General features: G+C 37.7%; 1 protein-coding gene across 1 annotated transcript in view; it reads left to right on the forward strand.

Moving 5' to 3' along the window:
• Positions 1-15,657, forward strand: part of LOC147026739 (uncharacterized) — a 120,662-nt gene that overhangs the window by 24,934 nt on the left and 80,071 nt on the right. The window lies entirely within an intron of this gene.

Genomic DNA, 15,657 nt, shown 5'->3' on the forward strand with positions numbered 1-15,657 from the left:
ACAAAAATAGGTTTATCCATTTCAATACTCTCTTTTTTCAAATGAATAGCACAAAAGTTCTCTGAAAACACCTCCGCTTGCTCAAAACTTGGTCTATTAATTAACTTTGGCGCCTGTTTCCAAGATGTAGCAAGTCTTGTGTTTTGTCGATTCCTAACATTTTCCAGTCTTTCCAAATACAGCATTATACATTAATTTATAAAAGTCCTTCTCAAAATATGTTTTTGCTTCTGTTTTCCTTTTTGTATTAAAATCAATCTATTTCTTCAACCAATGACTGTTTAAATTTCAAAATCCTATGAATTTTCTTCACTCTCAGCCCAGCAGATAAATATTGTCTCAAGTTCCTTTGATGCAAAACATAACTTTCTTTATCATTTAATGCAGTAAGTAGTTTTTCTGGAGATTTACCTTTTATATTAAATGACTATTGGTAATCACTTAACCATTCTTTTATTGGACTTTCTTTATCAGGGGCATAAGGTAGGTCTTTATGTTTATGATGAAGTTATTCTGGATATTTTAAATCAACCTCAAAATAATATCCAACTTCAGCTTCATCCAATTATTTTTGAGAGGAGACAACAATGTCTTGTAAAACTTTTCATAATGTTTTTTTTAACCCATTTAAGTTTTCCATAAGGTAAAGATTGAGACATAGCCCAGCCATACGAATTGTTAGCATCATAATACATCAGGTAAGAGTTGTCCTCATTCTTATTATAATCAGGAAGATATTTATTATTTGCTTTAGCATATCTCTTGGAACATACTTGAGATATTCCACCTCTTTTAGCCTTCTCTATCATTAAAAGCATATCTATATCCCTGATTAATTCCAAATTCTGTTTTATCATTTTTAACATCACACTCCAAGTCAAACCCGGGGCTGTGTTATAGTGAGTGGGGTCTAATCCATAAGAATTTTTATGATGACAGACTGCTCTAAAAGTTTCAAACACATCAGCCAATAACAATACATCAGTTTTAAGATACAAATCATGGTATTCTCCAAGATTCTTTATATTAAACTTCTCCTACACCTTTTTAGCTTGTGTATAATCTCTATCGGAAATATGAGTTTTATTCAACTTGCAATAGAAACTTTCCCTTGAAGGAAGTTGTGTTTCTTTAAACTTCTCAAATGAATCCATGTAGTCATATGGATATATTCCCTTTTGTGAAAAGAGATCAATCTCTTCTTTATTTGGGAAATGTGATTTAAGATTCGGTAAGTCCTAAGTCACATTTGCCACAGTGGCCGTGGGGTCTCCAAAGTCTACGGCCACTCGCAATTATATGGCGGCCGCAGTATTTCCATGGTCACACAATGTAGCAGTCACACGTTTTTATTTTTCGGGGAGCCGCACGGCATATTTAGAAATTGTGGAGACCGAAAACGTGGGGTTGCCGTACGGTCTTTGATTTGATGTCACACGGTGACCTTAAGGGGGCCCTGCGACAGCCATAGAATTTTCAAGGCAGACGCAAGGAAGCCTCAAGGTGCCCGCAAGGCGACTGCAGGGGGGGGGCCTAAGGCGAACTTACGGCTAGACGGACGGTAACGAGTGGGTTCATTAAAAAAAAATTTTATCAGTTTTTTTTTTTTTGGGGCTTGTCGAATTGCTGCGGCGAACGTAGATATGAAAAAAGTTATAACTCCGCATTATAATTCCACGGCGACCCCTACGGCCTGTAAAAGATAGCCAAACGTCGTAGGGCCACCCTGAGGCCACCGCAGAAACTCTGTGGCCGCCGCACGTTTCTGTCAATTCAGAGGGCATACGGCCGCCGTATCCTCGCCGTAGAGCAAATGTGACTTAGGCCTAAGTTCTTTATTTGATGCTAAGTTAGATAATGGACTTGCCATAAACTTGTAGGTGTCAAGAAATCTGATATGGGTTATGGGGGATGTATGAATTGTTTTTGTGAATGAGATGTATTTTTGATCTGTGTTTGGAATGGCAGAAATATATCCAGATGTCTTTGAAAGTTCATTTATAAATAGATGTGTGTCATAGTGAGCGTTGTTGTGAAGAAAGACAGGAATAAAGTTTGGGGGCTTGTAATTAAGATTACAATGGGAATGAGCTGGTCCTCTATATGTTCCAGTAAGATGACAATGATCCCGAACTTTGACCTCTCCCTCAATTTTCTCCTCACAAATATGACAGACACTTCTTTCTAAATTCCTTTTTCTCTCCCTTTGTTAATGACATTGGTTTATAGGTTTTAACCATTATTTCTCTTTATCTTATGCAGTCTTTTTCCAATCATCTTACAAACTCCTCTGAGGCATCTTCTCCTCCATAAAGTTCCAACTTGTTGTATTCATCAACAACAGATGATTTGATATTATAACAGAAACCACAAGGAGTATGTTTTTGATATTTATTTGTGTATGATTTATTTGGATCTGGAGAAACAGTATCTATCGTTTCAAGGATACTTTCAAAATCAGCATATATCACAAACGGATGTTTTATAGATTTGTTAAAATGTTTGAATGATATGTTTGAACCTGCTTTCGGTAAATTGATTACGGTTGATTTATGATCACTGCAATATTTCAAATGTTGATTTAATCGTTCTTTTGTATGAAAGGAGTTGAGACATCTCTTACAAGGATACGTTTTACATTTTCTCTTGTATAGTTGTGATTTGGTTAATGAGCCTGGTGTTGGCGCAGTGGTTAGGGCAGCGGCTTGGGATCCAAAAGGTCCTGAGTTCAAGCCCCGTTGGGACACTGAATTAATACACCAGGGGGTTGACTCAGCCTGTCATCCTTCCGAGGTCGGCGAAATGAGTACCAGTATACTGGGCCAGTGTATACCCCGGTTAAAATAGGTGTACCATATCCCTGTATCGTAAGAGGCGACCAGGGTTGCGTCAGGAAGGGCATCCGGCGTAAAACATGTGCTAAATCACTATGCGGATCATACGGATGATCCGCTGTGGTGACCCCTAACGGGAGCAGCCGAAAGAAGAAGAGAGAGAGTTGTGATTTGATTAATCTTGATAAATTTTTGATGAAAGCATAATGTGATTTTTCCTTTGAAGTAAGGTAGAGTAGGTCAATGTGTGTTTCATCATTTGTATAGTTGTTTGAAATATTTAATATCTGAACTTTGTTTGTATCCGTTAATCCATATACATTTACAGATAGATTATTCATTTTCTCAAATTTAGGAATATCTCTCAATGACATTGGAAACTTTAAATCTTTAACATTTAATGTATTCTCGTATTTCTTATAATGTTCAACCCTTTTAGGTTTCCTTTGTGGAGGATGTAAGTGAGCAAGAACAGACCATAGAAAACATTCATTATCTGTGTTTTGAATATTGTTGCGGGCTGGTGGGGTTGGGTGAAAAGACCACTGGGTGGGGGAAGTGACGTCGATTCCCACCCGACTCCCCGGAATTGTCCGCTGTCGCTCACGGATAATTCCGTGACACGGCGGGTCGCTTAACCGACCGTGGACGCCAATAACTCAACCGCGTGACCTGGGGTCCTCCCGCCTATGGAATCGGGTTACCTAATTAACCATGTGGTTTAACCACTGAGGAACCATGCCCTCGGTATGCCTTGTCCGAACCGGACCACTCTTCCGGATCGGATCACCTTTCCGGATCGGATGCAGCTGAGCGATACTGCCAAGGATGTACCGGCTAGAAGGAATGGACCGTTGGGAATAAAGACCTGGCTAAACCTGGATTCGAACCATGCTGGACCAATGAGGGAAAAGACAAAGGCGAGCTGGGAGCATTTCTACAACAATTATTTATTTACAGCAAGCGAGGTAAAGCATGTGGCACAACAAAGGTTTATTGGGTATGTAACGTAGGGAAAGGAGAGAGGGGTGTGGGGGTGCGACAATTATACAAGCAACTTACTAAAGCAGACTCAGTGCAGACTTGATGCGAGATTATTCACAGCAACAACAATAAAACATCCTCTGCAGGCTTACTTAACAGACAGGCGCCAGCACACTCTGACACACACACAGAAAAAGAAGAAACCCCAATGAAAAAAGGACTTTTGCAGTCATGGAGGGAGGGGGTTGAGGTTATAGTTTTCGGTACCTGGGTTTTTCACGGGAGGGATGCTCCGTGGTATGGCACCCGACAATAGCTGCGTTGTTCTGGCCACAGCCGTATGTGTGGTGATTGTGTTCTGAACAGGAGGAGCTTGAGTGGAGAAGGGAGGCATCCAGAGGGCAAGGGTGGAGCAGTAGGCGGGACCAGGCAGGAGGCTTGGTTGGTTTGGTTGACCAGGCAGGAGGCCATTTCCCTCATTGGTCCAGCATGGTTCGAATCCAGGTTTAGCCAGGTCTTTATTCCCAACGGTCCATTCCTTCTAGCCGGTACATCCTTGGCAGTATCGCTCAGCTGCATCCGATCCGGAAAGGTGATCCGATCCGGAAGAGTGGTCCGGTTCGGACAAGGCATACCGAGGGCATGGTTCCTCAGTGGTTAAACCACATGGTTAATTAGGTAACCCGATTCCATAGGCGGGAGGACCCCAGGTCACGCGGTTGAGTTATTGGCGTCCACGGTCGGTTAAGCGACCCGCCGTGTCACGGAATTATCCGTGAGCGACAGCGGACAATTCCGGGGAGTCGGGTGGGAATCGACGTCACTTCCCCCACCCAGTGGTCTTTTCACCCAACCCCACCAGCCCGCAACAATATTCAAAACACAGATAATGAATGTTTTCTATGGTCTGTTCTTGCTCACTTACATCCTCCACAAAGGAAACCTAAAAGGGTTGAACATTATAAGAAATACGAGAATACATTAAATGTTAAAGATTTAAAGTTTCCAATGTCATTGAGAGATATTCCTAAATTTGAGAAAATGAATAATCTATCTGTAAATGTATATGGATTAACGGATACAAACAAAGTTCAGATATTAAATATTTCAAACAACTATACAAATGATGAAACACACATTGACCTTCTCTACCTTACTTCAAAGGAAAAATCACATTATGCTTTCATCAAAAATTTATCAAGATTAATCAAATCACAACTCTCTCTCTTCTTCTTTCGGCTGCTCCCGTTAGGTCACCACAGCGGATCATCCGTATGATCCGCATAGTGATTTAGCACATGTTTTACGCCGGATGCCCTTCCTGACGCAACCCTGGTCGCCTCTTACGATACAGGGATATGGTACACCTATTTTAACCGGGGTATACACTGGCCCAGTATACTGGTACTCATTTCGCCGACCTCGGAAGGATGACAGGCTGAGTCAACCCCTGGTGTATTAATTCAGTGTCCCAACGGGGCTTGAACTCAGGACCTTTTGGATCCCAAGCCGCTGCCCTAACCACTGCGCCAACACCAGGCTCATTAACCAAATCACAACTATACAAGAGAAAATGTAAAACGTATCCTTGTAAGAGATGTCTCAACTCCTTTCATACAAAAGAACGATTAAATCAACATTTGAAATATTGCAGTGATCATAAATCAACCGTAATCAATTTACCGAAAGCAGGTTCAAACATATCATTCAAACATTTTAACAAATCTATAAAACATCCGTTTGTGATATATGCTGATTTTGAAAGTATCCTTGAAACGATAGATACTGTTTCTCCAGATCCAAATAAATCATACACAAATAAATATCAAAAACATACTCCTTGTGGTTTCTGTTATAATATCAAATCATCTGTTGTTGATGAATACAACAAGTTGGAACTTTATGGAGGAGAAGATGCCTCAGAGGAGTTTGTAAGATGATTGGAAAAAGACTGCATAAGATAAAGAGAAATAATGGTTAAAACCTATAAACCAATGTCATTAACAAAGGGAGAGAAAAAGGAATTTAGAAAGAAGTGTCTGTCATATTTGTGAGGAGAAAATTGAGGGAGAGGTCAAAGTTCGGGATCATTGTCATCTTACTGGAACATATAGAGGACCAGCTCATTCCCATTGTAATCTTAATTACAAGCCCCCAAACTTTATTCCTGTCTTTCTTCACAACAACGCTCACTATGACACACATCTATTTATAAATGAACTTTCAAAGACATCTGGATATATTTCTGCCATTCCAAACACAGATCAAAAATACATCTCATTCACAAAAACAATTCATACATCCCCCATAACCCATATCAGATTTCTTGACACCTACAAGTTTATGGCAAGTCCATTATCTAACTTAGCATCAAATAAAGAACTTAGGCCTAAGTCACATTTGCTCTACGGCGAGGATACGGCGGCCGTATGCCCTCTGAATTGACAGAAACGTGCGGCGGCCACAGAGTTTCTGCGGTGGCCTCAGGGTGGCCCTACGACGTTTGGCTATCTTTTACAGGCCGTAGGGGTCGCCGTGGAATTATAATGCGGAGTTATAACTTTTTCATATCTACGTTCGCCGCAGCAATTCGACAAGCCCCCAAAAAAAAACTGATAAAAATTTTTTTAATGAACCCACTCGTTACCGTCCGTCTAGCCGTACGTTCGCCTTAGGCCCCCCCTGCAGTCGCCTTGCGGGCACCTTGAGGCTTCCTTGCGTCTGCCTTGAAAATTCTATGGCTGTCGCAGGGCCCCCTTAAGGTCACCGTGTGACATCAAATCAAAGACCGTACGGCAACCCCACGTTTTCGGTCTCCACAATTTCTAAATATGCCGTGCGGCTCCCCGAAAAATAAAAAGGTGTGACTGCTACATTGTGTGACCATGGAAATACTGCGGCCGCCATATAATTGCGAGTGGCCGTAGACTTTGGAGACCCCACGGCCACTGTGGCAAATGTGACTTAGGACTTACCGAATCTTAAATCACATTTCCCAAATAAAGAAGAGATTGATCTCTTTTCACAAAAGGGAATATATCCATATGACTACATGGATTCATTTGAGAAGTTTAAAGAAACACAACTTCCTTCAAGGGAAAGTTTCTATTGCAAGTTGAATAAAACTCATATTTCCGATAGAGATTATACACAAGCTAAAAAGGTGTAGGAGAAGTTTAATATAAAGAATCTTGGAGAATACCATGATTTGTATCTTAAAACTGATGTATTGTTATTGGCTGATGTGTTTGAAACTTTTAGAGCAGTCTGTCATCATAAAAATTCTTATGGATTAGACCCCACTCACTATAACACAGCCCCGGGTTTGACTTGGAGTGTGATGTTAAAAATGATAAAACAGAATTTGGAATTAATCAGGGATATAGATATGCTTTTAATGATAGAGAAGGCTAAAAGAGGTGGAATATCTCAAGTATGTTCCAAGAGATATGCTAAAGCAAATAATAAATATCTTCCTGATTATAATAAGAATGAGGACAACTCTTACCTGATGTATTATGATGCTAACAATTCGTATGGCTGGGCTATGTCTCAATCTTTACCTTATGGAAAACTTAAATGGGTTAAAAAAAAAACATTATGAAAAGTTTTACAAGACATTGTTGTCTCCTCTCAAAAATAATTGGATGAAGCTGAAGTTGGATATTATTTTGAGGTTGATTTAAAATATCCAGAATAACTTCATCATAAACATAAAGACCTACCTTATGCCCCTGATAAAGAAAGTCCAATAAAAGAATGGTTAAGTGATTACCAATAGTCATTTAATATAAAAGGTAAATCTCCAGAAAAACTACTTACTGCATTAAATGATGAAGAAAGTTATGTTTTGCATCAAAGGAACTTGAGACAATATTTATCTGCTGGGCTGAGAGTGAAGAAAATTCATAGGATTTTGAAATTTAAACAGTCATTGGTTGAAGAAATAGATTGATTTTAATACAAAAAGGAAAACAGAAGCAAAAACATATTTTGAGAAGGACTTTTATAAATTAATGTATAATGCTGTATTTGGAAAGACTGGAAAATGTTAGGAATCGACAAAACACAAGACTTGCTACATCTTGGAAACAGGCGCCAAAGTTAATTAATAGACCAAGTTTTGAGCAAGCGGAGGTGTTTTCAGAGAACTTTTGTGCTATTCATTTGAAAAAAGAGAGTATTGAAATGGATAAACCTATTTTTGTAGGAACATCAATTCTTGAATTGTCAAAGTCGTTAATGTATGACTATTACTATAATAATTTAAAATCAAAGTATAAGGATAATGTGTCATTGTTATATATGGATACAGATAGTTTTATATTAGAAATTATGATAAGTGATGTGTATGAGGATATGATTGATAATATTGATATATATGATACAAGTAATTATAAGCCCGGTGATGTGTTGTTTTCATCAAAGAATAGAGAGGTTATTGGTAAGTTTAAAGATGAATTGGGTGGGAATGTCATGAGTGAATTTATAGGATTGAGATCAAAGTCTTATGCTTTTACCTATATTGATAATAATAACATTGAAAGGTGTGATAAGAAGCGAAAGGGAATAAAGAAAAATATAATCAAGGAAACAATAAACTTTAAACATTATTACAACTGTTTAACCTTAAAGAAGGAAGATTAAAGAAAAATGAATACAATAAAAAGTTATAAACATCAATTATATATAGAAGAGATAAATAAGAAAGCATGAGGAGCTTTTGATGATAAAAGATATATTTTAGAGAATGGAATCAATAGTCTCCCTTATGGTTATAAGTATAAGTGTTAAGATATTGGGTTGGGAATTTTAACAGGCTACCGCCATCTTTTACTGATTTATAAATGATAGAACCAAGCAATAACCAAACCAAAGAGTGGAGATGTAATCAGCCTTGGTATTTAAATGGGAAACATAAAGAATGTGAGAAATATCAAATAAGTATTATTGAAGAAATAACTAGGGTAAAAGTAGATAAAACAAATAAGCAGATAAATTTAATTACAAATAAGTTGGAGGATGTAAAGAAAAAAAAATATCCTTGAATAGACTGAAAACTTTGATGGTTATCAATTGAACAATGGAAAAACAATTTACAACAATCTCAAAATGATATGTGGCTCAGGAGGTGGTCAAATAAGAGCATTAAGAGAAGTTTATCATTTCATTTCTGCTCAACAAAGACACATACCAAAAACCAAGTTCCAAGTTATTCTTTGTGAATATACTCGATGGAAATGAATGTTATAAGAAAATGAAGTTATTCCCTAAAGTAGAACATGGGCAAATATTCGTTGGTTCGCTCTTTGAGTGGAATGAAAATATAAAAGGGAAGAAGTGGTTTAATCAGAAAGTTTCAATCTTTCATAGTCTCAATTTTACATTTGCTTGTATGGGAGGGAAGGGGATAGGTGGGGAGAAAATCAGGCTCAATTTTACATTTTCTTGTATGGGAGGGAAGGGGATAGGTGGGGAGAAAATCACTCTCCTATTTTGGGGTTTTGGGGTTTGAGTCAGAAAGTTTTTCCCTTATCTCCCATTCATTTGAATGGGAGTCCCAGAAACAAATTTATCACATACTTTTCTATGTCGATATATATATATATATATATAGATATATATATATATATATGTATATATATATATATATGTATATATATATATATATGTATATATATATATATGTATATATATATATATATATATATATATATATATATATATATATATGTATATATAGAGCAGTAGGCTTGAGATCATTGGTCCAGTTGGTCCATTTCTGAGTTGTTGGTCCATTTCTCCAGTTGGTCCAGATACAGGATCATTGGTCCATTTCCCTCATTGGTCCAGCATGGTTCGAATCCAGGTTTAGCCAGGTCTTTATTCCCAACGGTCCATTCCTTCTAGCCGGTACATCCTTGGCAGTATCGCTCAGCTGCATCCGATCCGGAAAGGTGATCCGATCCGGAAGAGTGGTCCGGTTCGGACAAGGCATACCGAGGGCATGGTTCCTCAGTGGTTAAACCACATGGTTAATTAGGTAACCCGATTCCATAGGCGGGAGGACCCCAGGTCACGCGGTTGAGTTATTGGCGTCCACGGTCGGTTAAGCGACCCGCCGTGTCACGGAATTATCCGTGAGCGACAGCGGACAATTCCAGGGAGTCGGGTGGGAATCGACGTCACTTCCCCCACCCAGTGGTCTTTTCACCCAACCCCACCAGCCCGCAACAATATTCAAAACACAGATAATGAATGTTTTCTATGGTCTGTTCTTGCTCACTTACATCCTCCACAAAGGAAACCTAAAAGGGTTGAACATTATAAGAAATACGAGAATACATTAAATGTTAAAGATTTAAAGTTTCCAATGTCATTGAGAGATATTCCTAAATTTGAGAAAATGAATAATCTATCTGTAAATGTATATGGATTAACGGATACAAACAAAGTTCAGATATTAAATATTTCAAACAACTATACAAATGATGAAACACACATTGACCTTCTCTACCTTACTTCAAAGGAAAAATCACATTATGCTTTCATCAAAAATTTATCAAGATTAATCAAATCACAACTCTCTCTCTTCTTCTTTCGGCTGCTCCCGTTAGGGGTCACCACAGCGGATCATCCGTATGATCCGCATAGTGATTTAGCACATGTTTTACGCCGGATGCCCTTCCTGACGCAACCCTGGTCGCCTCTTACGATACAGGGATATGGTACACCTATTTTAACCGGGGTATACACTGGCCCAGTATACTGGTACTCATTTCGCCGACCTCGGAAGGATGACAGGCTGAGTCAACCCCCTGGTGTATTAATTCAGTGTCCCAACGGGGCTTGAACTCAGGACCTTTTGGATCCCAAGCCGCTGCCCTAACCACTGCGCCAACACCAGGCTCATTAACCAAATCACAACTATACAAGAGAAAATGTAAAACGTATCCTTGTAAGAGATGTCTCAACTCCTTTCATACAAAAGAACGATTAAATCAACATTTGAAATATTGCAGTGATCATAAATCAACCATAATCAATTTACCGAAAGCAGGTTCAAACATATCATTCAAACATTTTAACAAATCTATAAAACATCCGTTTGTGATATATGCTGATTTTGAAAGTATCCTTGAAACGATAGATACTGTTTCTCCAGATCCAAATAAATCATACACAAATAAATATCAAAAACATACTCCTTGTGGTTTCTGTTATAATATCAAATCATCTGTTGTTGATGAATACAACAAGTTGGAACTTTATGGAGGAGAAGATGCCTCAGAGGAGTTTGTAAGATGATTGGAAAAAGACTGCATAAGATAAAGAGAAATAATGGTTAAAACCTATAAACCAATGTCATTAACAAAGGGAGAGAAAAAGGAATTTAGAAAGAAGTGTCTGTCATATTTGTGAGGAGAAAATTGAGGGAGAGGTCAAAGTTCGGGATCATTGTCATCTTACTGGAACATATAGAGGACCAGCTCATTCCCATTGTAATCTTAATTACAAGCCCCCAAACTTTATTCCTGTCTTTCTTCACAACAACGCTCACTATGACACACATCTATTTATAAATGAACTTTCAAAGACATCTGGATATATTTCTGCCATTCCAAACACAGATCAAAAATACATCTCATTCACAAAAACAATTCATACATCCCCCATAACCCATATCAGATTTCTTGACACCTACAAATTTATGGCAAGTCCATTATCTAACTTAGCATCAAATAAAGAACTTAGGCCTAAGTCACATTTGCTCTACGGCGAGGATACGGCGGCCGTATGCCCTCTGAATTGACAGAAACGTGCGGCGGCCACAGAGTTTCTGCGGTGGCCTCAGGGTGGCCCTACGACGTTTGGCTATCTTTTACAGGCCGTAGGGGTCGCCGTGGAATTATAATGCGGAGTTATAACTTTTTTCATATCTACGTTCGCCGCAGCAATTCGACAAGCCCCAAAAAAAAAAAAACTGATAAAAATTTTTTTTAATGAACCCACTCGTTACCGTCCGTCTAGCCGTACGTTCGCCTTAGGCCCCCCCCCCCTGCAGTCGCCTTGCGGGCACCTTGAGGCTTCCTTGCGTCTGCCTTGAAAATTCTATGGCTGTCGCAGGGCCCCCTTAAGGTCACCGTGTGACATCAAATCAAAGACCGTACGGCAACCCCACGTTTTCGGTCTCCACAATTTCTAAATATGCCGTGCGGCTCCCCGAAAAATAAAAACGTGTGACTGCTACATTGTGTGACCATGGAAATACTGCGGCCGCCATATAATTGCGAGTGGCCGTAGACTTTGGAGACCCCACGGCCACTGTGGCAAATGTGACTTAGGACTTACCGAATCTTAAATCACATTTCCCAAATAAAGAAGAGATTGATCTCTTTTCACAAAAGGGAATATATCCATATGACTACATGGATTCATTTGAGAAGTTTAAAGAAACACAACTTCCTTCAAGGGAAAGTTTCTATTGCAAGTTGAATAAAACTCATATTTCCGATAGAGATTATACACAAGCTAAAAAGGTGTAGGAGAAGTTTAATATAAAGAATCTTGGAGAATACCATGATTTGTATCTTAAAACTGATGTATTGTTATTGGCTGATGTGTTTGAAACTTTTAGAGCAGTCTGTCATCATAAAAATTCTTATGGATTAGACCCCACTCACTATAACACAGCCCCGGGTTTGACTTGGAGTGTGATGTTAAAAATGATAAAACAGAATTTGGAATTAATCAGGGATATAGATATGCTTTTAATGATAGAGAAGGCTAAAAGAGGTGGAATATCTCAAGTATGTTCCAAGAGATATGCTAAAGCAAATAATAAATATCTTCCTGATTATAATAAGAATGAGGACAACTCTTACCTGATGTATTATGATGCTAACAATTCGTATGGCTGGGCTATGTCTCAATCTTTACCTTATGGAAAACTTAAATGGGTTAAAAAAAACATTATGAAAAGTTTTACAAGACATTGTTGTCTCCTCTCAAAAATAATTGGATGAAGCTGAAGTTGGATATTATTTTGAGGTTGATTTAAAATATCCAGAATAACTTCATCATAAACATAAAGACCTACCTTATGCCCCTGATAAAGAAAGTCCAATAAAAGAATGGTTAAGTGATTACCAATAGTCATTTAATATAAAAGGTAAATCTCCAGAAAAACTACTTACTGCATTAAATGATAAAGAAAGTTATGTTTTGCATCAAAGGAACTTGAGACAATATTTATCTGCTGGGCTGAGAGTGAAGAAAATTCATAGGATTTTGAAATTTAAACAGTCATTGGTTGAAGAAATAGATTGATTTTAATACAAAAAGGAAAACAGAAGCAAAAACATATTTTGAGAAGGACTTTTATAAATTAATGTATAATGCTGTATTTGGAAAGACTGGAAAATGTTAGGAATCGACAAAACACAAGACTTGCTACATCTTGGAAACAGGCGCCAAAGTTAATTAATAGACCAAGTTTTGAGCAAGCGGAGGTGTTTTCAGAGAACTTTTGTGCTATTCATTTGAAAAAAGAGAGTATTGAAATGGATAAACCTATTTTTGTAGGAACATCAATTCTTGAATTGTCAAAGTCGTTAATGTATGACTATTACTATAATAATTTAAAATCAAAGTATAAGGATAATGTGTCATTGTTTTATATGGATACAGATAGTTTTATATTAGAAATTATGATAAGTGATGTGTATGAGGATATGATTGATAATATTGATATATATGATACAAGTAATTATAAGCCCGGTGATGTGTTGTTTTCATCAAAGAATGGAGAGGTTATTGGTAAGTTTAAAGATGAATTGGGTGGGAATGTCATGAGTGAATTTATAGGATTGAGATCAAAGTCTTATGCTTTTACCTATATTGATAATAATAACATTGAAAGGTGTGATAAGAAGCGAAAGGGAATAAAGAAAAATATAATCAAGGAAACAATAAACTTTAAACATTATTACAACTGTTTAACCTTAAAGAAGGAAGATTAAAGAAAAATGAATACAATAAAAAGTTATAAACATCAATTATATATAGAAGAGATAAATAAGAAAGCATGAGGAGCTTTTGATGATAAAAGATATATTTTAGAGAATGGAATCAAGTCTCCCTTATGGTTTTAAAGTATAAGTGTTAAAATATTTAAGTGTTAAGATATTGGGTTGGGGATTTTAACAAGCTACCGCCATCTTTTACTGATTTATAGATGATGGAACCAAGCAATAACCAAACCAAAGAGTGGAGATGTAATCAGCCTTGGGATTTAAATGGGAAACATAATGAATGTGAAAAATATCAAACAAGTCTTATTGAAGAAATAACCAGGGTAAAAGTGGATAAAACAAATAAGCGGATAAATTTAATTACAAATAAGTTGAAGGATGAAAATAAAAAAATATCCTTGAATGGATTGAAAACTGATGGTGATCAATTGAACAATGGAAAAACAATTTACAACAATCTCAAAATGATATGTGGCTCAGGAGGTGGTCAAATAAGAGCATTAAGAGAAGTTTATCATTTCATTTCTGCTCAACAAAGACACATACCAAAAACCAAGTTCCAAGTTATTCTTTGTGAATATACTCGATGGAAATGAATGTTATAAGAAAATGAAGTTATTCCCTAAAGTAGAACATGGGCAAATATTCGTTGGTTCGCTCTTTGAGTGGAATGAAAATATAAAAGGGAAGAAGTGGTTTAATCAGAAAGTTTCAATCTTTCATAGTCTCAATTTTACATTTGCTTGTATGGGAGGGAAGGGGATAGGTGGGGAGAAAATCAGGCTCAATTTTACATTTTCTTGTATGGGAGGGAAGGGGATAGGTGGGGAGAAAATCACTCTCCTATTTTGGGGTTTTGGGGTTTGAGTCAGAAAGTTTTTCCCTTATCTCCCATTCATTTGAATGGGAGTCCCAGAAACAAATTTATCACATACTTTTCTATGTCGATATATATATATATATATATGTATATATATATGTATATATATATATATATATATATATATATATATATATATGTATATATATAGAGCAGTAGGCTTGAGATCATTGGTCCAGTTGGTCCATTTCTGAGTTGTTGGTCCATTTCTCCAGTTGGTCCAGATACAGGATCATTGGTCCATTTCCCTCATTGGTCCAGCATGGTTCGAATCCAGGTTTAGCCAGGTCTTTATTCCCAACGGTCCATTCCTTCTAGCCGGTACATCCTTGGCAGTATCGCTCAGCTGCATCCGATCCGGAAAGGTGATCCGATCCGGAAGAGTGGTCCGGTTCGGACAAGGCATACCGAGGGCATGGTTCCTCAGTGGTTAAACCACATGGTTAATTAGGTAACCCGATTCCATAGGCGGGAGGACCCCAGGTCACGCGGTTGAGTTATTGGCGTCCACGGTCGGTTAAGCGACCCGCCGTGTCACGGAATTATCCGTGAGCGACAGCGGACAATTCCGGGGAGTCGGGTGGGAATCGACGTCACTTCCCCCACCCAGTGGTCTTTTCACCCAACCCCACCAGCCCGCAACAATATTCAAAACACAGATAATGAATGTTTTCTATGGTCTGTTCTTGCTCACTTACATCCTCCACAAAGGAAACCTAAAAGGGTTGAACATTATAAGAAATACGAGAATACATTAAATGTTAAAGATTTAAAGTTTCCAATGTCATTGAGAGATATTCCTAAATTTGAGAAAATGAATAATCTATCTGTAAATGTATATGGATTAACGGATACAAACAAAGTTCAGATATTAAATATTTCAAACAACTATACAAATGATGAAACACACATTGACCTTCTCTAC

This window comes from Eptatretus burgeri, chromosome 5 (genome assembly GCF_056783735.1).
Source record: "Eptatretus burgeri isolate ZD-2024b chromosome 5, Ebu_testis_v1, whole genome shotgun sequence".
NCBI classification, from domain to species: domain Eukaryota; kingdom Metazoa; phylum Chordata; class Myxini; order Myxiniformes; family Myxinidae; genus Eptatretus; species Eptatretus burgeri.